This window comes from Capsicum annuum, chromosome 4, assembly GCF_002878395.1.
Source record: "Capsicum annuum cultivar UCD-10X-F1 chromosome 4, UCD10Xv1.1, whole genome shotgun sequence".
NCBI classification, from domain to species: domain Eukaryota; kingdom Viridiplantae; phylum Streptophyta; class Magnoliopsida; order Solanales; family Solanaceae; genus Capsicum; species Capsicum annuum.
In genome coordinates, this window is record NC_061114.1 from 111,222,427 (window position 1) to 111,247,672 (window position 25,246).

The window sequence follows — 25,246 nt, forward strand, 5'->3', positions numbered from 1 at the left end:
AACCTCAATCTTTGTTGAATCTACCATAATCATATTCTTAGACACCATATGTCCTAGGATTGTCATCGATTCAAGCCAAAACTCTTATTGTGAGAATTTGTCAAAAAATCCTATGATCTCTCAAAGTTTGGAGTATAATCCTCAAATATTGCATATACTTCTCGCTGCTCCTCAAATACACAAGAATGTCATAGATGAACACAATCACTAAGGAATCAAAATAAGGTTTGAACACGTAGTTCACCAAATACATGAATGTAGCTAGGGTATTGGGAAATCCAAAAGGCATCACCAGGAACTTATAATGACCATAGTGAGTCCTGGAGGCTGTCTTTGGGATGTCCTCAACTTAAATCCTCAACTGATGGTAATCGGATCTCCAGTCAATCTTACAGAACACTCCCACTCCCTGAAGATGGTCAAATAAATCATCACTATAAGGCATATGCTACCTATTCTTCACCGTTACTTTATTAAGTTGTCTGTGGTCAATACACATATGCATGAAACAAGACAAAAGCACCCCAAGAAAACATACTTAGTCTAATGAAACTCTTACCTAGAAGATCTTGAAGCTGAGAATTCAACTTCCTAATCTCGGTAGGATCCATATGATAAAGTGCCATAAAAATAGGTTGAATGCCCAAATCAAGATCAATAATAAACTTAACATTGAGCTCATAAGGAAAACCAGGTAGATTGTTTGAAAAATCATTAGGATAATTACAAACTATAGAAATAGAGTCAAACAATAGACTCTTCACACTAGCATCATAAATATAAGAGAGATAAGACATAAAACCCCTTAATATAAGTATCGTAGCCCAAATATAAGAAATAATCCCCATTGGCTTGTGGCTAAAATATCTCTTCCATAAAATCAAAGGTATGTGGGGCATGACTAATGGTCTTTGCAAAACAATCTAAGACCTCATGATAAGGGGATAATCAGTCTATGCCCAAAATTATATCAAAATCTACCATATGTAATACAATAAGATTAGCTTGAGTATCAAACTCTCTAACAGTCACAACACATGATCTATAAACCCGATCCACTACTAAAGAATTATCCACCGATGTAGATATAACATAAAAACACAAAATAAAAAATTCTAAGGTAACTCTAACCTCGAGTATGATAAGTAGATACATAATAATAAGTGAATACCAAATCAAATAAAGCAAAATTCGACTGATGGCATACTGAGATTATACCTATAATAGTAACACTTAAAGACCCTGCCTTGAGTCTACTACTTATGACATACAAATGACCTCACCTACCACATGGATTGGCACCTCATTAATCTTCTATCATATGCCTAAGTACCTCCACAAGAACCCTGGGGACCACCCTCACGACCTTACATACCACTTCTAGCTAGAGAAGAAGCTGCCCTAATTAGTAGAACACTTTATGTTGTAGGAACAATCGCCCCACACTTGGGATACTATTTAGAGAAATAGCTAAAATCCCCACAATCATAACAAGCCCCAAGTGCAGTACTAAAACTAGAAAATTTGGCTGACCTGGATCATTCACCTCATCTAGAATACCCAGAATATGAACCTCACAAAGGCTAACCATTACTATGGCCAGGATGATCCTTGTAGCTAGACAGACCTTCATCAATAATCTGATGTGCAGCATGAATAGGACTACTAGACTAAGCTTGATGCTTATAAGGCTTACACATAGGTTACCTACCCTGAGAACCACTACCTCCAAACCATAAGCCACTTTGGCTCCCACTAAAACTGGGCTAGTATCGCGGCCTCTTATTAATGCCCCTTAGGCCTCAAGATTCCTCCATAATCTAAGAATGATTAGAAACCTCAATAAATGACTTGTCAGCACAACAAAACTCTACATAGACATGTAAAAAAAATGTATCAAACCCTAAATAAAACACTAAATCTGCTCATACTTAGTCGATAAAATAAAAGTAGCATGTCTCATCAACTCATAAAATCAAGTCTCATACTCCCAAATAGTAATAAAACCCTACTCCAACCTTAAAAAATAATCTCTGAGATAGTCTATGAGGCTACGAGGTTTATACTTCTCTAAGACAACCTTAAAGAATTGAGTCCATGTCAACGGAGGAGATCAAACTTGCATGGACTCTCCACTAATGTCAAGCTACCAAATCTATCAACAAAGTAGTGTAACCTGAACCATGATTCTCAATTAGGCCTAAATTATGGAGCCTATCCTCAGAAGCAACTAAGAACTCATATGTATCCTTGCCCGGTGCCCTAAAAAACCTAGGCAGAGTCAATATCAAGAACCTACCCAACATATTCTACTCCTTAACAGACATAGAAGGATGGGAAATTACCTGTTGAGTAACTATCAGTGTTGGAGAAATCTCGACTCTAGGAGCTGTAGCTCAGGATGTGCCCCTACTTCAGTACCACTCTAACCTACAGACTGGGTACCATTAGCCGGTTCCCCCAACTATCCCAAGAGGTTGACCAATGTATGCCTGACTAGTGATGAAAAAATAAACCTTATTAGGGCCTAGTTTAGCCTTCGGCCTACCACTGGATGGGGTGGAGAAATCTCTAGTATATGAGTAGGAATAGGGTCTGTGAAGGCTCTCTATCCTAGTCTCTGGCTAGGGATACATCTCTAGTTTATCCCCAAACTTGAGGTCATCTATGTACTTTAGTAGGATCCCTAGTTGCGGACTCAGTGTCCTTGTCTCGTGTAGTAGTAGCATACATCCTAGTTATCTTTAAAAGAGTGAAGCCAAATAAATATTAGAAACCAACTCAAACTCTTAGCACAAAATGAGTTAAGGAAGTAAGATCTCCTAAGAATGTCCTATAACCTTCTAAAGAGAAGAAACAGAAATCATTATTCCAATCTGTGGGACTGTACTAGACACTTGCACTTGTACCAACAATACTAGTAAACCTGGCATTGCTACTAATTTTTCACGTCCCAATTTCTTGAGTCATAATGACACTTACTTTACCCACCAGTAAGTAAGACAAACCATAGACCTATACTATAAGTAATGGGTTAGCAGTTGGAAAGTGGAAAAATGTAAAAAATTATGCAAGTAAGTAAATTGTAAGACATAAATCATAAGGGTAATAATATAACATAACTAAAGAGAAATAAAAAGAAGAGTCATATCATTCCACGACCTAGTAAAGTCAGTATAAGTGCCACTAATCAAAAGAATATAAGTACTATACAAGTCAACATACAATAGTCTCGAAAATAAAAATACTATGCAAAAATAAAAGACGGGGCAATGGCCAACTCTAGCTCTGAGAGCTCACCTTGTCTCTAAACTCTGACCAGAACAAACACAGCTTTGACAACAACAACTAGTACATGAATCTGCACATAGAAGGTATATAAGTGTAGTATGTGCACCAAAGCCACGGGTACTCAGTAGGCATCATTGATTGACTAAGCAAAATTATAATATATATATAGTAAAATATGAGATAAATAAGCTTAGTCAAGCGAGAAGGGAAAACATGGAATAATGCTCTAAAAATTAAAAGTAAAACATTGTAATAATAATAATAATAAATAAAAGCATAACTCTCTTTAGACAACAAGACCCATCAACCAAAAGGTACAAATAAAGTAAATGATCCTATGCAGGCATCCACAATCCCAAAGGTTGCAACCAACAAGAAGTATTAACAAGAATCATACTAATTAACCATATCTCAAAATCATAACTATGCATCCTTCCATACCATAAACACTAGACTCAAACTAGTTATAAATGATATCTCAATGCCAGACTTGAACAAGAACTACTATCATTAATAATTCTGAAATTGAACTAGTCTTAGTATCATAAATCGCTATACTTGAATCGAAACTCATATCATTAGTAATTCCAAAATAGAATCGATCTTATTTTTTCCCAAGACTCAACGTAGAATGAACCATTAGATGTCTAAAACTTCCCTGAATAAGCAAGTAAATAAGGTAATGTAATATGTCTATTGAGTATACAAGGAGCTAATACTAATATTGGTATAAGGTGGGATGAAGTGGCTTACTTCTAACCCTAATAATACATTCTAAGGAAAATTTCACATAAACTAAACTACAGTGTCAAGTTTCAGTACAAGATACTAAATAAGTCTTATTGGATCCTAGGAAATCTACCCTAAGAATACATGGATAAGTAAATTATGCCTAACTACAACTCCTAAATCAGCTAAATTATCCAATTCATACTAAACATAACTCCAAGTCCTAATTACCAACCTAAAACTAACATATTATCATATATATACTATAATTAATTCCAATATGTATGAAACGTAAGCCTAACCTTCCAGAATACTGAAGAAAGCCCAATGAAGTTTGCTAAATTGATGATTTCCCCTTTCGAGAAGCTTTTGCATGATGACACACTATCAAAATAGAAATATACTCATCAATATGAGAAAAATGATACCCATATTTCATTTTTATGCTTCAGGTCCAAAATTAAGTCAAAGTCCTAGTGGGGCCTACTTGCGGAGTCACACTTTTAAAATTGTCAACACGTCCCTTTGTGCTTAAGGATCATTTACCCCCAAGAAAGGGTAATTTCTGAGCTCAAATGATACTAAAATAAACCCAGCAATAATCTAGGGATTTGGGTCTAAATAAGAGAATTACACCAATAATTTGATGGAAACGTATCAAAATTTTGATGAGGAAATGATAATCTGAGCTCACAAACTCCCCAAAATCTCCTAATAATCACTCTCCTAATTTTCCCCACTCTCTTGGGATTTTAGAACTTGAAATTTTTAAATAATATGGTGAAAATCAGGCAAAGGAGGAATTTTATGCCCTTCAGATGCCTCTTAAGAGGTCACTGCTAAAGCGAACCATGGATCCCTTATGCAATCCCTATTTTAGGCCTGACCTCTGAGTAATCAGTCAAGATATCACTTAAGAGAAGAGGTCAGGATGGAACTAGATGCTTAAGATAATACTTTGAAGGTAAAATGACCTCTTCTTAAGAGACCAATGACCCATTTAAGCGGATGCACCAATTGAGTTGCATTAGCTGAAACTTGGATAAATTCCATGTTTCTGCTGACCCCTCAGGATTTGTTTGAAGCCCCATGAATGTAAACAAACATGCTACTATACCAAATTTGATGTTCTATACTAAATGGCACGATAAAAATTTTCATCCGAGGTTATTCAACAAAATGTTGGCCCTATAACCAAAGGCCATCTTTAATCAAATTTTGACCAATATCCCAAAATGAGTCTAAAAGCCTTGGGACCCAAACCAAAGGCCCCCTAGCAAAAATTCATCGTTTTAGAGGTGATGGAACTGTCAGAATTTACATACAAGGTTGTTAAGCTAAATTTTATACCTGATATCCACTTCTTACCAGTGCAGACTTTAAAGCAAGGAATTAGATATAAAAAACAAACAAACTGCTCGTTAACTGAACTGTTAGCTCCAACAAGTCACGAACGACTTAGGGCAGCTACAGGAAACTAAATAGTGAAAATTTGGGCAAAAATAGAAAATGATATGGAGGGTCATTATACCACTTTAGCATACACTTTACTACTCAAGCGGTCTTGACTTTTGTTGATCATCTAGTTTAATAGATGTTCATGCTGATTTATCACCCATGAGCCATATCTTGAATGTCCTCTTTAGTAGACTCTTGGACTGGTTTAGTGCCCTTTGACCAAACAATTAATCAATTGCTTTAGCACTAGTGTTACTGCTTTACAGTATCTAAGGTTGAACATGCCTAGGGAGATTCTATCAATTTTGGAGAGTCCTAGGACAACTTTTGTGGTACACCATCATCTTTGGAAAAACAAGCACTTCCAAAAAGTGTTCAAACTTCCATTCTAAGGTAGTACAACTCCAAACTTCATCCAACTCAAATTTTTGCATCTAAACCTGCTCTATTCTCTTACAAAAACTTTGAAATTTTATGGATTAGTCAAAAAATAAAATCCCAAGCTAATCTAAGAATTAAAATTTTAAAAGTAAGTGGAAAACATTTTTTTAGAATGATAGGTTGCCTCCCATCAAGCACTTGATCTAACATCGTGACACAATGTAAACTACCTTAACTTTTATGTCTCCACTTTGAGAATTTAAATTCTAGGCCCAATTTTACATTAAAATTTTGATGAGTTCATGGGATGAAAGAAATAAATAAGACCAACTCTATCTTGCCACTTTGAAGACTTGAATCTTTTACCCAACTTTAAATCAAAACTTTATTTCGGCTCGCTGGGCATTGGGGAGAAGATCAATCAGCCACTTGTAAAACTTTACATTTTGCACTTCTTGGCCTTCACCCGATGAACATCATCTTGACCTCTTGGAATGATAGATTACAAATGTAGGGACTTTCTCTCTCATCCCCAAGATTCTTCATTTGCTTGATTGTTTTGATTCCTATAATATCCACTAAGCATAATATTGAAAAATGGTTGGAATGAGGTTTAACCTAACTATTTTTGAATTTTTACTATTCTTGACATTCTCACTCCAAAATGAACTAAAGTTTCCACAAAGTATTTGATTGGCTTTATTTTCCCACTCTAGTATCATTTCATCGATTTCGGCATCCTTTATTATTTTTGGCTTGGTTGGTTGGAAAATCACCATGAAATATTCAAAATCAATCTTACCCACATCTTTATTGGAAACCATCTCAATCATTTAACACTGAACCCATGCCTCAATTTTCATATTTAAGTTTGTTTCTAGTTTTTGGGTAGCCATTTTAAGTTGAATCCATACTAAACATCGCTCAACACGTGATTTAAGGGATTCATCCACCATTAGTAACATTCTAAAAAGTTGATCTTCGTTGACTTCAAGTAGTTGAGTTTGATTCAATTCTTGGTTCACAATTTCTTTCTTGTCAAGTGTTTTTTCATTTTGGTGCATTTCATTATGATCATCACACATTTTTGGCTCAACCCCATGGCTTGAACTCTCTTTTTGAACACCTCCATTTTGAAGATTAGGCAAATCCATAGGATTTAAGAGATTCACAATTTGATAAGAGTCTTTTTTATATTCCTTTCCAAATGCCATCATAGATTTGCGCAATATTTGTACATCCCTGCCTATGGTAGTCATCTGGTCTAAGATACTTTGAATCATTTCTTCAACACCTTTGTACCTGACATATTATTTTTTTTCCACGTTATAATACCTATCAAACTAAAAAAAAACTCGCGTCTTTATTAACATAACTCGGAGAGGGGGCATAATAGTTGGGACAATCACTTTATTGTCCATCTCATCCACTACACAAGTAACATTGGGACAATCACTTTAATGTCTATCTCATCCACCACACAAGTAACAATCATACTCCTTAGGATCAAGTTGGTGTGCATACTTCTCTCCCAAGAGTATTTCTACAATCTTACCAAAAAATAGAGTCCTCCACAACATGGATATGGTTTATCAACATAAGATTTGGAACCACCAAACTCATTTCATTCCATGATGTCATATAAGTAAGTATAACAAAAAAATCTACCTAACATAAGAAACAAAAGAAAATCTCAAACACAGATTCACTAGTTTGAGTCAAAGCAAATAAGCTAAACTTCCAAACTAACTCAACTCATCAAATTGTTCACCGACAATGACACTATTTTTGATAATGCTCAAATACACCCTAAAAATAAATATACATGATCGTAGCAATATATTTACCCAACTTAGATTCAGAGTCAAATCTGCGAGGAATAATATGACTAGCGATCATGACCCATTAGTCTAAGTAACTATGAATAAAGTGATTTCTAGGATTCTTCATGATAGATTGGAAGGGATTCTGCCGAAGATAATTTCTCATAATCATTTTGGATTTATAAAAGGGAGAAGTACCTTTGAAAATATTCTTTTATCCCAAGAAATTATCATTAAAATTAGAAAGAAAGGCAATTATGTAAATTTTATAATTAAACTTGATATGACTAAAGCCTATGACAAATTTGATTTGAAATTTTTGATTAAAGATCGAGAAAAAATGGGTTTCGATAGGCTGATGGTGGAAAAGAAATAGAGGTTAGTTTCTAATAATTGGTCAAACACATGGTTTTGCATTCTACTAGAGGAGTTAAGCTAGGAGATGCTTTATCCCTAACTTTATTTATCCTATCTACTAATGTATTGTCTAGAGCTAAGAATGATTTATTCTACACCAAGGACTTTAGAAGTTTTGAGATGCCTAAATAGAGTGAGAATATTAATCATCTTGCTTATGCTGATGCTACTATCATCTCTGTTTCTATTGATGATAAAACTTTACAATTAATTATGCATACATTTGTGGAATATGAGAAACAATCAGGGCAACATATAAAAAGAGGAGAAAGTTTTCTATATGTATCAAAAAACTGAAGGAATGACAAATAAAGAGGTGAAAGAATGCACTACATTTATTAGAGGTAAGTTTCCTTTCACTTACCTAGGATTTCCTATTAAACATGCTTAAAAATGGAAAAGCCACTTCACATTGTTGATTAAGAAAGTTCAAAATAAGTTGCAAACATATAAACAAAAATTGTTGTCCTTTGGATGTAAATATATTTTAGTAAATAGTTTGCTTTTATAAAATTTGTCTTTCATATCCCCTATTAAATATGTCATTCAAGATCTTTTTAGAATACTTGTCATATTTTTGTGAAATTTCAATGAAATAGGGAGAAATAAACACTAGGTAGCTTGGTCAGACATGTGTTTGCCTAAAGAAGAAGGAGTATTGGCTTTTAGATCCGAATATAATGTATCTAAAGCCCTATTGCTAAATTATGGTGGATTTTTGTGATAAGATTTCAACTGGGATTGAAACCAATCTAAATCAAATATTGAATTCAAACACAAAAAATAAGGATACATGAGAAATTAAGAGATAAGAAGAGAAATAAGAACATCTAATTGAATTCAAACACAAAAAATAAGGATACATGAGAAATTAAGAGATAAGAAGAGAAATAAGAACATCTAATTGAATTCAAAATCATTCAAGGGAAAAGAGACTTGAATTTTTATAAATTGAGAAAAACAATTTGAATCCATAAATGAATGATTCAATATGAAATAAAGGAAAAAGTGTTGGATCATTAATGGGATTCCACCCAACTACCAAGCTAAACTAAGCTATTCTAGAGTAGGGAATCTACCCTCTACGATAGAACTACTATCTTAATTCATCATCCCAAAACAATCTAAGTCCAAAACAAACTAAGCCACCTATTTATAGTATTACCTATTACATGCAAGGCCCAAAAGTTTCCATTTAAAATATTTCCCAAAAGTGGCTATTTAATAAAGACACCTCACCAAACTTAGGTTCCACGTCACCAAACTCTCCTCCACTTTGGAAATGACATTATTCTTTACCAAAGTGAACATAATGTTGTCCGATCTTGTATTATAAGATATTTATATGATCCACATGTGTATCCTTGACTTTTTCCATCAAGGCTACCTTTAATAGCTTGATGCTCCCAGACATGTGTTTTCAATAGTCTCTAAGAAATCCATCTTGTCATTCAAGGAGTGTATAGCTTGAAGATGTGGATCTGTGGCTCTTTGAATTACCTTTTGATATCCTTTTTGTATCTTCAAGTTTAGCATGGATCAGATCCCATTGATTAAACCTTGAACTATAGGACTAGAATGAATTGAGCTGACCTTGCTCGTATTATCCTCCTATTCTTTAAAAGAATTTTGTATTGAATCCAAACCTTGTAAAAATATCGGAGAGATAAACAATCAAAAGTTCCTTACAGTATAAGGGTGAACACAATGGTTAGCATAAAAATCATAACACCAATGAGGTAGATACTCAAGGATTAACCAAATATCCCATACTATCAAGACCATTAATTCAATATATAGAGCACAAAAGGTTTAGTTGTCCCACATATTAAGAAGATAATACCACCCAAAGGATGGTTTTGGTATTAGATCATATACCAATAAAGGATCATCAAGGATAAAATGGTAGATGATCTATAACACTTTTTTACAGCAACAAATGGACTATCCAAAGAAATCCCACATCTATAGAAAACAAATCAAATACAAATAGAGACTTCATTATATGCAAAGAGGTAGTAGAGAAAGCTGTTAAGAAAATTTATAACCCTAATGTTAGAGTTATGGATCATATCAAGCTTAGAATTACAAGTTAAAACATAGGAATAAAATAAGTCTCTATGTGGAAAAGGCCACCTTTCTGTCCAAAACAAATCCCCCAATGGGGTAGGCTACTGTGGTGACCCTCTAGGTTATTTTCTATATTTAAACTTATTTTTATATTTAGATCCTTTCAATAGCTTCCCAAGTAATTAATGACTTGTTGAAACTGATTGTATGATTACCAGGTAGTTTATTTGGTTTAGAGTTAATTCTTTATTTTAAAGCCTTCACTGCTTCAAATTGGTTACCAGGTAAAACCTTTAGTTAAAAAATCTCTTATTCTAATTATGATTTTTACAACAACTTTGAAACATCAATTTTTGGATAAGTGAACCCTTAGTTTGGGTCCTGAGGCTTTTGGCCCATTTTGGGCAATTGGCCAGAAGTTAAGAAAATAAAACAAGGGTGTGGGACCACTTTTCATAAAAAAGACCTCGTATGGAAATTTAAACTATGCCATTTAGTCTGGAATGCCAAATTTGATAGGTTAACATAAATTTTTTTCATATATAGGATTCTGGATAAATCGCGAGGAGTTGACAGAAACCTAGATAAGCTTTGATGCTTTAGACGGTGCACCACTTAAGCGGACATTTGGGTCTCTCAAGTAGAGGTACACTAAATCACCTTGACAACCTCTTAAGTTGTTAGGCTGGCCTAGCAAGGCATCGCTTAAGTGACGCCCTTAATGCTTAAGAAATTGCCGCTTAAGCGACCAAAGAATCACTTAGCGGTTTGAACAATGCTAAATTACTGCTAAAGCGACACAAGGTTGCTTAAATGGTGACTACATATATGGCACAGTGTTTTCTTAAGCGGTATCTGCATATCTGGGTAGGGTATAAATCACTTAGCCCAATTTTTACCATTTTTCATCTATTCCGTATGAATCCTAAAAAGTTGAAATTCTAGGGAGAACCAATTGTGGGTGATTTTGGAGCATTGGCATAGTTAAATTTATGTATTTATTCTAAAAAATTATGGTAAGCTTCCAATAATTTCTTGATAAAATCCTTCATCTTTTTCTAAAATCTCCAGAATCTTGGTGTCTTGATTTGTAGCACCATTAGAGCTTGGAATTCACCAATTTTTGAGAGTAAATGTTGTTTGAGCATAGAGGGATTTGTGTTAGTTTAGAAAGAGCAATTCCATAAATAAGCCCTCTATGAGATTTTTAGGTAATTTTTGACCCAATGCACAATAGTGCAGTATGAATATTATTGTTCTCATATTAATGAGTAGATTATGATTTTGATAGCATGACATCTTGCTGAAGCTTCTCGAAAAGGGAAATCAATAGTTTAGCAGATTCTCTAGACTTTTCTTTAGCGTCCAAGTAGGATAGGTTACCTTCTTCATAGATTGAGCTATTTCATAGTATGATTATGATATTATGCTAGATATGGGGTGGGATTTAGGTGTTGGAAGTATGATTGAATATTTTGGGTTGGTTGGACTATATAGGCTATCTTAAAATCATGATTATGGCATAATTGACTTAGTTGCTCATGTTTTAGGGAGAATTTGTATGTTAGGCATAGTTATGTATTATTTTACATGTATAAATAAGAATTTTTCTAAAATGAATTTTGGGGATTAGAAGTGGGCCCCTTGAGCTCACCTTAGTACAAGACTTGTGTTAGCTTTTGTAGACCTTTATTCTCATGTTATGACCTTATTAATGATTACGTTAGGGCCCTAAGGATATTGAAAAATTAATAATCATGTTAGTTGGATATTTGAAATTATTGCTAATTTTCGGTATTATAGATATGATTAATGATATGGCTTATAAATTTGATTAATGATATGGATTTTATATAGATGTAATTATATGTCTTATAGATATGATTAATGATATACCTTGTAGTTGTAATTAATAATATGGCTTATAGTTATGGTTAATGATATGCCTTATAGATATGATTAACGATATTGCTGATAAATGGCTTATAGATATAATTGATGATGCCTTGTAGATATGATTAATGATATGACTTATATATATGATTAATGATATAGCTTCTAGATATGAGTAATGATATGACTTATAGATATGATTATTGATATAACTTATGGAAATAACTATCAATATGGCCTACAGACATGATTATTGGCATGACTTAATATATATGGTATTGTTATGGTTTATGGACGTGGATATCAGTATGATCTATTGATATGATACTTTATCCAATGAATATATATGAATAAAGGGAAGGTTTATTGGTATAGTTTATCGAGGTAGTTTATCAATATGGCTTGTTGGTATGGTTCATTGCTACGATTTATAAATATGAGTTTCAATTCAAGTATGACAATTGATAATAATAATGATGATATTGATAATACGAGTTCCGATTCATGTCCGACAAATAATGATAATGTTGATGATGCTATTGAGTTTTAGTTGAAGTCCGACACTAGAAGCAATTTATGATATGCAACGATTCAGATGGATTCTTGATTAGGTCATGATTAATTTATGATTATTCAGTTATTTAGTTTCCTTTATTGTTCCCTCTAGGCTTATGGGAGCCTATGTTAGGTTATTTACTTTTTTGTACTTTTTGGCTTATGGGGGCCAATCTTGTAGTTATTGTTGTGATCCTTAAATTACTATTTTGTATGTATTTATTTATTCATGTACAATAGAGTTGGAGCTTATTTCTAGATTTGCCTCTTTTACCTTGACTTAGATTATCTTACCTTTTATCTTATCATATTTATTGATTGGCCGATGATGCCTACTAAGTACCCATAGTTTGGTACTCATGCTACACTTCAATACCTTTTTGGTGCAAATCTGAGTACTAGTAACCGTCACTGATTCAATGATCGTTCTGAGTTGATTTCAGAGATAGGGTGAGCTCTTGGAGTTGGAGTTCCCTTTTTCCTTCTACGTATCTATGTCTAGTCTTTTATTTTTAAGACTGATTATATTTGACCATTCAGTACGTATGGTTTATTTTTATTAGCTTTTGTACGATAATACTGAGTCTTGGGATGGATATGGATCTTTTATCTATCTGTTACATTGATATGACTATCTTATTGCTATTTAAAACTCTAGTATTGATGATTTCCATCTTTGATATGGGATCTACTATGAAACACTAAAAAACAACCAACAACACAAGACAAGATGAAACACAAGATGAAACCAACTACGACAGCAACACCACAAAATGGAGAATAAGAAACAAGAAACAAAACACACAATGCAATAAAGTAAAGGAATAGATAAGATGACATAAGAAGTTACGAAGAATCAAGAACCAAACTGTGTATCAAACGGTAAGACCCTTAAACTTGCAAAATCAAATACCAATCTTCTTACGCTGATCGCTAAGGGAATCAACTATGCCTTACAACCACCGTTTCTAAGTAAATGACAATATTGGCTTTTCCAAGCCCTACACTAAATGGCTATTCCAAGCCCTACACTACACTCTCAAAGAGAGAAGAAACTTTCAATGTCTTTCAAAAATCCATAATCAACTGAGGAGTAAATGACCAAATAAGAGACTATATATAGTCTTATTACATAATGAAAGATAAAATAATTACAACACCCTAAATGAGAGGGGCTGCCATGGGGTGTTTGGAATCAACAAGTGTAATCACTAAAATGCCCATAATGAGTTACAACACTCCAAAGGCACCTTCTTCAAGCTCTAAAGCCATGGATTCAACTTGTAGTCTTGGGTATGCCTCAAAGGCAAGCCTCCAAGAAACCTTTCACATGAGGGTTTACTTGATGTTGTGCTCAAATCGGTTCTTCTATGTATGTTACCGTGCCCTCAATATGACCAAATCTTGACTCTTCATGTATTGATTTCGAATGATGTCATCAAGAGCTATGATTGCCATTTGGATCGTATCATCCTCCCCTTCTTGAAAAGGATCCGACCTCAAATCCAAACCTTGGAAGACCGAAAAAAGGACAAACAAGCACAACATCCATATGACATGAGGGTTAAAATTAGCGCAATAATTAACATCATCATGACAAGGTAGTACATACTTGAAATATAACCAAGGATCCTTCATCTTAAGCATTATAACCCTATGGAAAAATGCACAAAGGAGTCGGCTATGAAGGTCATCATCTTTATACACATATAAAAGAAGGGTATCACACAAATAAAGTTTATCCAATGTATTTTCAAGAGAAGAATCTCTTCTTGACCTACAAGTGATGAAACCTTGGGCAAGAATGGAAACACACAATGGTGAACTCTCTTGGAGCTTTTCATGGCTCCTCTTCTTTGAAGACCCTTCACCTTTGTTGGAGTTCTTTCCCTTGTACAATATTGGTCCCTCACGTGGATTGTGAATCCCAAAGAAAGACCTTCCATTATAAGGAAGGATACCATCATCCTTATTCTAACCTTGCTTGTCATATAGACCAAGTAACAAGTTATGTGTGCCGACATCATCATATCTATATTTGGAACTAGGGTCAAATGGAAAGAGTGAACATAGACACGGGTCTAGACAACACTCCCTTTCCCCATAGGCTTCACCCGATCTGAAAGACATACTCTCTACAATAGCATATACATCATCAAAAGCAAATAAAGAGTAGAGAAAGGTATCACTTAAGTCAACTTCAACTAAGCCATCCGCATGTATGTACTCACTACTAGTTTCAACATCACCACCATGAGTACTCTCAACAATAAGGTCACACATAGTAGAAGAAGGAGTAATTTTCAAGAAATGGACACTTTCTTATTTTGTGTAAGAACCCTTAAGTAGACACATACCACAACCAAAATCAAAGGAATTATTGGTTAAATCTTCATAAGAAGCAAGAAATATATTATCATAATTATCAAACAAAGGTGGGGTGTCATACAAAGGATCACATCCACAATCATTTTCAAGGAATAACCACCTTTTGGGTTTTGCAAGTCAAGGCTATCATCACCCAATTGGTTATTCCTTTCTAAAACTACATATTCCTTACCCTTAAGAGTACTCTCATCTTTCAAGAGGAGATTTCCATCTTTAGGAGGAATGTTGACACACTATAGTGGGTTAGCATATAGGTTATAACCTCCAACACAAGCTATACCTTCAATGTCATTATCACCACTAGGTTCATTAAGAGTGATTATACCCTCTTAAAATAAGATATTATACCTAAAGAGAGAATGATCTATCATGCGGGTAGATTTGAAACAAGCACTTCCACTCTCTAAAAGATCATTATCAAGTTTCAAAGATGTTTCAAGTACATGATTATCCCTATGATCCAAGAAAACATTAGAATCTTTATCAAAAGACAAGCTCACAAGTTAACTCCTATCATGTTGACCAACTTTTTCAAATTCTTCACACACTTAAGGTCTATTAATTACAACACACAAAATCTCAAGTAGTGGACTAGTTTTGCACATAAGATGATCAACATAATTTCTCCAAGATGATGTACTATCATTTAACTCAATGGCTTCAACACAAGGTGGACATAAATTAATCTTACAAGAAAAGTCAATTTAGTCATCAATAGGATTAACTAGTGTATCCACTCTCACAATATGGACATTATCCTTAATAGCCAAAGAATCCGTAGACAATGCACTTTCATTGAACAAAATGGATTCAACACTAGGTGGACATAAATTAATCTTACAAAAAGAGTCAATACAGTCATTAATAGGATTAACTAGTGTATCCATACTCACAATGTGCATATTATCATTAAGAGACAATGAATCTGTAGACGATGCACTTTTATTGAACACAATGGCTTCAACACTAGTTGGACATAAATTGATCTTACAAGAAGAGTCAATTCGGTTATCAATAGGATCAACTAGTGTATCCACACTCATAATATGTACATCATAAATAAGAGGCAAAGAATTAATAGACTCACAAATAGGTAAGTTACTACTCACACTCAATGAGATACTAGCTACACAATCACCATTCATATGCACAAAAGTGTAAGAGTTAGCTATTTTACCTTAAAGTTCTTGAGTCATCCTTCTTTACCTTGGTGTGAAGGTTCCCCACAAGCTTCGGCAGTTCTAAGCTTTCCCTAGTCAAGCCTTCAAAGGGAATCTTTTCCTTTAGCACTTGTCCTTCTTCACTTACTATGTTGGTACCTACAAAAATGTCCTTAGAAAGAAAAGGACAAATATATTTAGCTCTTGGTGGAAACCCCCCACTTTACTCCTCACAACCTCTCCTTTTTCCACTCTTGGATTGCCACCTTGCACACCCTTACTTCTCTTAATCTTTTATCTATCAATGACACTCGAATTGGGGTAAGTGATCACTTCTCCTTGCGGTTTGGGAAGGATAAAGGTAAAGAGATGACTTCCCCATTGATCTCTTACAACCTTAGGCCAATTTTACATTTTGGAACTCTATGTAGTGCAATCAAATCAGCACCCAATCATACATGACCTTGTGTCAAGGGGAAGAGATCGTACAACACCTCCTCATAGTATTCAAATTGGTTAAAGCACACAAAGAATGAAAAAACAAAGAAAACGGACTCAAACAACTAATTCACAATCTAGTAGGTGATTACTAGTTTCTAATCAGTACTTGACTCAAGAAATAAAACTAAAGAAACAAGGAAAAGAAACATAGAATCTAAAATTTGAGCGTATGACATTTGTATGTTTGATGATGTAGCAGCTTCTATTTGGTTAACGTTTTTGGGAATTTCTTGTTTTCAATTTGAGTTGGTCAATTTTCAATTGGAAGATTGGAATTTTTGTTATGGGAGTGAAAACACAAGGCTTGAAGCCTTTCTTTTCAAATTCAAAAATGTTTGACTTTCCTTGCACCTTTTTGGCAAGGCAGCTTTTTAAGAGCCTTGTCTTTTTTTCTTGTTTTGGATACCTTGGAATTTGTTTAAGGGTAACCTATTGCATCCTTTTGGTAAGGCTCCTTTTGAAGGCCCCTTTGTTCCCTTTGTCCTTTTGTATGGCTTGGACTTAGGTCTTTCAAGACAAATAATGACCACACTATTTTCTCGACTCTTTTAGATCAAATGCCACATCTTGAATATTTTTATTCAATAATTTGTGAAGAACATAAAGAATAACAAGAACATTCAAAGATTTAACCTAACCCAAATGAACTCAAAATTGTATGATTTTTGTTTCCCCAAGTTCACGTTGTACTCCCAAAGATAACCACACATTTTTCAAGCTGCTATATCAATAACAACCCTTACAATTTTGTGCTTCACCTTACTAGTTTCTTCAACCTTCAACTCAACAATGGTGAACAACTCAAAACCACCCGGATTAAGCTCAAATCCAAGATATAGACTCATATAGTGTATGGGAACAAGAACCTAACACTAGAAACAAAAAACACACACACTAAAATCTCCTAAATCTAAGTCTCAAATTTTAGCCAAGACACAAAAATGGGAATTTTTTTTTATGAAACACTATTGCACTCAAAATTTAATGAACATAACCAACCTTAACAAACTCATTCATCATTGTGGTCACTGCCTAATATCTATCCCAAATAAAGCATTAACATATTCGAAGTCTCCCTTAGGTATGAAATATTTCTCAAAGTGCTTTTAAGCAAACTACATCTGGCTCCATGAATAAATAATCAACTAAATTCAGATAAACACTATCCCCACTACACTACTACTAAACTTCTATGTTTATGCTTTTAACTCTAGCTCATATGCTGTCATAAGATTCTGAGAAGGGATTTGAGGGAACATTTGAAATTTGTCATAGTGCATGATTTTTATGAATAAGAATGAAAAATATAACACTTTGGAACTTAAAGTCACTGATGGGATCCTTTTAATCCCACATGCAATCTCATAATTATTTATGGAGATTGTATGAGAAAACTTCGTCAGTACGAATTTAAGTTTCATTGTTTCTATTATGTCAAAAATAAGGCAGAGTTGGCATACATAGAGCAATGTAAGAATTTATATAAGTTTCTTAGGCAACATCTCTACTGCACAATATATGATATGAAAGAAGGAAAACATTTCTTAAATGCCCTGTAGTCTCTCAAAGAAAAGTACACATGTCTCCGTACCATTTTACAAGACTGTACTACACGACTTTATATATACCCTAAGAAACTTGAACCTTGTGCTCTAATACCAAGTTTGTCATGACTAGAGACTACCCAGTCGTAACACGGTGCTTAGAAACACAAGTGATCCCTAGCTAACCCATATACTGGCATAATACTTGAGAAACTAATTTAACATATATAAATAAATGCTAAACAACTGAGCAAAAACATAATCATCATGAGATAAACTATTTCAATACTTAAGTGATCAAAGTTTAAAATACTAAAATCTGAGAGAGAGAAGAACTTAAATGACAATTACTAACTCTGACTAACCATCTATGAAGCCTCTATAATACTGAATATAGGTAGTTGGGACATGTCTCCAACTATCCCAAATCAATAGAAAAATAATGAAAATAAAAGACAGGAACTACAACTGACTTGAGTCCTCACAATAAGATAACTCATTAACTGCTGGCTAAATGTGTGGGCTACATATGGTACCTATATTATGAAGGAATATACCCACAAACACATATATGTGGTCAGTACTTTAGAATACACTGAGTATGTGAGACATGCACTAATCGTGAAAATACTTAAAACATGATTTAAAATTGAGGACATAAGTTATTTTCTAAAATATACATATAAAATAGGTCTTTACATAAAACTGAAAGACATAGTGAAATCATAAGCTGAAATATTTTTATAAGCTGGGAAGCAGTATAAAATAAATACCATATGTAAATCTTAAGTTAAAGTTGAATAGGTTGCAAAACCATACTAAGGATTATGTAAAGATATTGAGCATTAAACAAGGCATGTAAAACAAATGCAAGACCAAGTGAAGCATGTATGGAAATAATCTGTAAAATTGAATAACTAAGTAACTGATAAATTAAACACTTGGTCATACAAACCTAAGTTGATATAATCTGAATACTAGACTAAAATTATGGGAGCTAACTATAATCGACATGGCCCAATCTGAGCTAATAGGGTTCCAACCTGTAACCCCAGTTTGAAGGGTATCAATACCTTTCCATGAGTACTAACACTGATGGTATGGATCCACAAAGTTGATGTCCCAAAGGAAGAGGGTGTCATGCCTCTATTGATGGGCCTCCTCATAATCTATGGTGGCTTCATATGTCTGAAACTTAGGGAATGCTACTAAAATGACTCATGCCTAACTGACAGGGGAGCCGCCATCCCTGAGTTCACTCAGTGCTAAGTGTTACTCTTAACTAAATGACACAGAAGCACAAACAGGTACATACATAGGTCAAGTCATGATATTCTAAAAATAATAGTACACGTATAATCTAAAGTATATAAAACTATGTAAACTAATCATAACAAGGGGATTTCATAAATAAATCCAATAAAATTCAACAAATGATAAATGTTTTACATGATATGATAATTTGAATATAAGGATACAAACATGGTATGAATGACTTGTAACTTGAAAATCTGAAATATGCGTGACTATCTAGGTATCGGGTGTTCATATCTCACCAGCACTAAAAATATAGTAAAATACGATAATTTCAAAGTAATGACATGATAGGAAATTTCATGACTTAAACTTAAAAATCCGACAATTTCAACAATAAAACAAGTTATCATGATTTGGGTATGGAAGAATACTTGAAATTATGAGGAAACACTTGTTCATGGTTAATGATCTTGGGCATATTTATATGTTCAAGGCACCAATATGCACCCAGATTTGGACTTGTTTTGAGAACCTTTATGTGAATTCTTGAGTATAATTTAGCTTTAATTATGTTCTGTACCTAATGGATATGATTTGTGTTTTAAAGGCTCAAATCTTGATGAATTGGACGCAATTGGATACATTAATGATATTTCATGGTATAAGGAATAAAAGTCATGGGAACATAGATCAAAAAGACAAGCTGGAAGGAAAAACTACATGTTTATAAAGCCACCGCATTGCGCCGACCGACAAAATAGCATTGGCCGAATTCCAGTGGAGTAGCATGATTATGGCGCATCGCGGGGAGGTTCAAATTTCCATTTGGCAAAATCCAGTATTGGTCCGCGATTATGGCGTATCACGGTGAAGAAGGAAATCACAGTTTGCACTTTTCAGTGACTTAGTGTGATTTCACCGCATCGCGGTACAAGCCCAGTTACAAATTTTTGAGACCTAGAAGTTTAACGTATCGTGGAGGAATGAGATTTCACAATTGTCAAAATCTAGTGGCTCACTACGATAGTCTCACATCGCAGTGAGTGTAAATTTCACAATTTCACTAAATAATGGATTTTTGCGATTATACAAAGTTTGTAAGAATATGGCATTTGATGGCATGGAACACACCGTTTGGAAAAATTGGGAAGATTTTTAGTATTTTGTCCTAGCTATAAAAGAAAAAAATCCTAGATAATTTGGGGGAGTTTGGAAAGAATAGCAGCGGCAGAAAAGCAAAAAATTCTTTCTTTTAGGCTAAATACCCTTGTTCTGGGGTTGAAGCAAAGGACATAATTACTCTTTGATATTCTTTATCATAGTTTCTTTTTGGATTATCAGATGGGTTGTTCTTAATTTCTTGAGCTTAATATTTAGATGAGTGGCCACCATTAGAATAAATTTATATTTCTATGTGAATCCAGGAGGAGAATCGTAGGATAGAATGAAGAAATTAAGGAGTAAAGTTCTTAATCTTTTATGAAATAAGGGGTTTGAATTAGCATCTAGATTAGGGATATACCTAGAAGCCTTGCTTGGTTCAGTTGCAAGAAGACAACTTTATGAATCTAGAAGAATTATTGTATCTCTGCGGGAGTAGTAGTTGGAATATTCAATAGATAGAAAATTTAAGGTCAGGAGACCAAGATTGTAGCATAATTAATCAACAACCCTATAACCAATTAGACTGCGATAAGAATAGAGATTTGTATGATTATTTGATATGATTCAACCCTGGAATTCTTATCATTACTGTTACAACCGTTGCTTGCTTTGATCTAGTCATAAACTATTATTTCTTATTTATTAATTTATATTTTTATTCTTAAATTAACACTCATCTTGATAATTTACAACACTTAATACTTCGTTGTCTAAAACTAAAAGTTGGGTAAATTTCTAGTTGCTTAGTCCTTGTAGGAACTATATCTGACTGTCTAAGTCACTATATTACTTGTACGATCACATACACTTGCGTGTTCATTTGAGTCACAATAAGTTTTTGGTGTCGTTACTGGGGACTAATATAAATAGTAAATTGCTAAATCTTTTGTCATTGATAATAAGTTTAAGTGTTAATAAATTGATCTTAGTCGCTGAATTTTTGCAGGATTAGTGGACTACAGGACTATTGAGAGATAAAGAGTTGGTAGAGCCTTTTGTATAACTAGAAATGTTATTTCAACCGAGGTGAAGAGCTCAATATCCCTATCAACAGGCTCAAATGGCTCATGTAGTTGATCCAAATGACCCTATCGATCTAAATGCTAGAAATGTCCTACCTCCAGTTATACCAGCTATTCCTCCTCAACAAGCTGCTAGACTTGTTCGTAAGGTAGCAATCCCACTCACAAACTATGTGACAAACATATTCGTAAGCCCAATCTAGGTTGTCAATTTCAATTGAAGCAAAATATGGTGCAATTATTGAATTTAGCAGGGCAATTCCATGGTCTTTAACATGAAGACCCATAGCACCACATACAGACCTTCCTGGAAATAAGCAATACTTATATTCCAGAAGGGGTGAATTCTTATTTTGTTAGATTGACACTCTTTCCTTTTAATATAATGGGGGAAACAAAAAGGTGGTTACATGCTAAACCACCACACTCCATCACTTTATGGGAAGGTCTAGCCCGGAATTTCCTTATTCAATTATTTTGACTAGGGAAGAATGCATGTTTTAGAAGCGAGATCTTGAGTTTCAGACAAAAAGAAGGAGAGAATCTCTACCAAGCTTGGGAGAGATTTAAAGGTATGATAAAAAATTTCCCTCATCATTAGTCTAAATGATGTTCTTGTTCATACTTTCACTGAGGGATTGGAGCCAAATACAAAGATTCTCTTGCATTCAACAATAGGTGGACAGGATCTTGAAAAGACTTATGAAAAGTTGTACACACTGCTGAATCAGATTTCACAAGGGAATCTGGACTGGCATGCTGATTCTAAGAATGCTCCTATAAAGGCTATAGGGGTATTGGAGGTAGACCAATTTACTACACTACAAGCACATATTGCAGTAATGCAAAATCATATGATTACTCAACTTAATAACATAAAGTTGGGGGTTCCATAAGAAGAAACTAAAGTTAATACACTCCAATAGGAAAATTCTTAGTGTGAGGTTTGTGGAAGTGGTGAGCATAAAACAGATACTTGTACGGCTAATCCAAATTTTTTCAACTACGTAGGGAATGCAAATCGTCAAGGACAACATAATTTTAGCAATACTTATAATCCCAACTAGAGAAACTATCCCAATTTCTCCTGGGGTGGTAATTAGGCACTAACACTAATCTGTATAAGGGGACAATGCAACAAAATCAATAGCAGGTTCTAAATAATCAGGCTACTGCTCAAGCTAGTAATATGGAGGAGATGATGAAGCAGCTTTTAGCTCAACACGTGCAGTTTGCAACAGAAGTAAAGACTCAACAAGTGTAGTTTGCAGTAGAGTTAAATAGTCAATAGTTTTTTTATGAGAAATCTGGAGTTGCAAATTGTTCAAATTGCAAAAGTGTAGAATACAAAGCCTCAAGGAGGCCTACCTAGTGATACCAAGGCAAATTTGAAGCAGGTGAATGCGGTTACAACAAGAAGTGGATTGCAAACTAAGCAGACAGTTCAGGAGCAGGTTGTCCCCACAGTCACTGATGATAGTTCTAAAGATAATAAGGAGAGAGAAGTTAAGGAAAAATCTACAAGTGATGAAATTCACATGGAAAAAAGACTTTACCTTTACCTTTCTCTGAAAAGGCGAGGAAGTATCAAGAGGAGGCAAGTTAAAAGACGTTTCTGGATCTCCTAAAGCAGGTTAACATAAATCTTCCACTTGTTATTTTCTATAGAGTGTTCCAAAATATACAAAATGCCTGAAGGATATAGTGGCAAATAAAAATTGGTTGACCGAATATGCTACAGTTGCACTTACTGAGGAGTGCACATCTAAGATTCAAAAAAAATTGCTCATGAAGCTAAAAGATCCAAGTAGTTTCACTTTACAGATCACTATAAGGCAGACCATTATGGCTCATGGATTGTGTGACTTGGGGGCTAGCATTAATCTTATAACCACATTTTGGTACTAGAAGATGGGTCTTGGGAGTCCCAAACCTACTACTATTGTTTTGCAGTTGGAAGATAGGTCTCTTTCTAGGCCTGATGGTATTATCGAAGATGTCTTGGTGCAAGTGGGATCCTTAATCATTCCTGTGGACTTTGTAATTCTTGACTTTGAAGTTGACCCTATTGTTCCATTTATTTTGGGATGACCTTTCCTAGCAACAGGATAATTATTAATTTAAGAAGTAGTAGGGAAGATAATAATGAGAGTACATGATAAAGTGGAAGTTTCTAATGTGTATAATATGCTAAATTGCCAGTTATATCAGAGGAGTTGTCCGCTATATCTGTTATAGATCTGGAGTCTGATCAAAGGCTGTTACTGTCAGATTATCTATTAGAGTGACATTTGGTGGGTCATGATCTTTATAGAGATGTGGAAGCATTGGCATTAGTTCAAGTCATGAATTCAGCGGTCATCAAAACAAGAAAATTGCCTTTTGATCCATTAAATAGGCTAACTGGTCCATCCCCCAAAGTTTTAATTAATAAAGCTCTAAAATTAGAGCTTAAGGTTCTTCCTCCTTACTTGAAATATGTTTACCTTAGTGATAATGATACCTTTCCTGTTATTTTGTCTGCAGGATTATCTTATATGTAGGTACAAGAAGCAATGACAGTGTTGAAAAGGAGGAAGAAGGCGATCGGGTGGTAGCTATTTGACATTATAGAGATAAATCTAGCTTTTTGAATGCACAAGATACACATGGAAGAAGGTTTCAAACCAAAAGTGCCACAACAAAGTAGGTTGAATCCAGTGATGAAAGATATTGTAAGGAAAGAGGTCATAAAGTGGCTCGATAATGGGATTGTTTATCCAATTTTAGACAGCAAGTGGGTAAGCCCAATACATTGTGTCCCAAAGAAAAGTGGGATGACCATGGTTACTAATGAAGCACATGAGCTAATTCCCACTCGCATGATGACTGGATGGAGAATTTGTATTGACTACCGGATGCTGAATAAAGCCACAAGGAAGGACCACTATCCCATCCCATTCATTGATCAGATGTTGGACAGGTTGGCAGGGTAGGAGTATTACTATTTTCTTGATGGTTAATCAGGTTATAACCAGATCATCATTACTCCCGAGGACCAAGTGAAAATAACTTTTACTTACCCATATGGTACATATGCGTTCAGATGCATGCTTTTTGGCCTTTGTAATACACCTGCAACATTTTAGAGATGCATAATGGAAATCTTCTATGACATAGTTGAAGAATTTTTTGAGGTATTCATGGACGATTTCTCTATTTAAGGTTATTCTTTTAATAAATACTTGTAGAATCAAGATCGAGTCCTAGCTCGATGTGAAGACACAAATTTGGTACTGAACTAGGAAAAATGCCACTTTTTAGTGAAGGAAGGAATAGTCCTTGGCCATAAAGTGTCATTTAGAGTACTTAAATTATATCTAACAAAAATTGAAGTGATTGAAAAGCTGTCACTTTCAGTCACATTTGTAATACCCGTGCTTTTTTTAGCTCAAAAATCATCTCAAGGATGTTAGAAATTTCTTTGAAATAAGAATTCATTCTTATACATATGGTATTTCTGTAATTTTCACTTCCTATCATGTGGAAAATTGAATAATCTTTCCAGCAATATATAATCCACCTAAATCCAACACCCGGGGCGAAGAGTTAGA

The 25,246-nt window shown here is 34.4% G+C and overlaps 1 non-coding gene across 1 annotated transcript; it reads right to left on the bottom strand.

Annotated features, from left to right (window-relative positions):
* Nucleotides 1-22,150: 22,150 nt before the first annotated feature.
* LOC124898209 lies at nucleotides 22,151-22,256 on the bottom strand. The gene has a single exon (XR_007055185.1). It is a non-coding gene; the product is annotated as a small nucleolar RNA R71 (small nucleolar RNA).
* Between the last annotated feature and the right edge of the window lie 2,990 nt (nucleotides 22,257-25,246).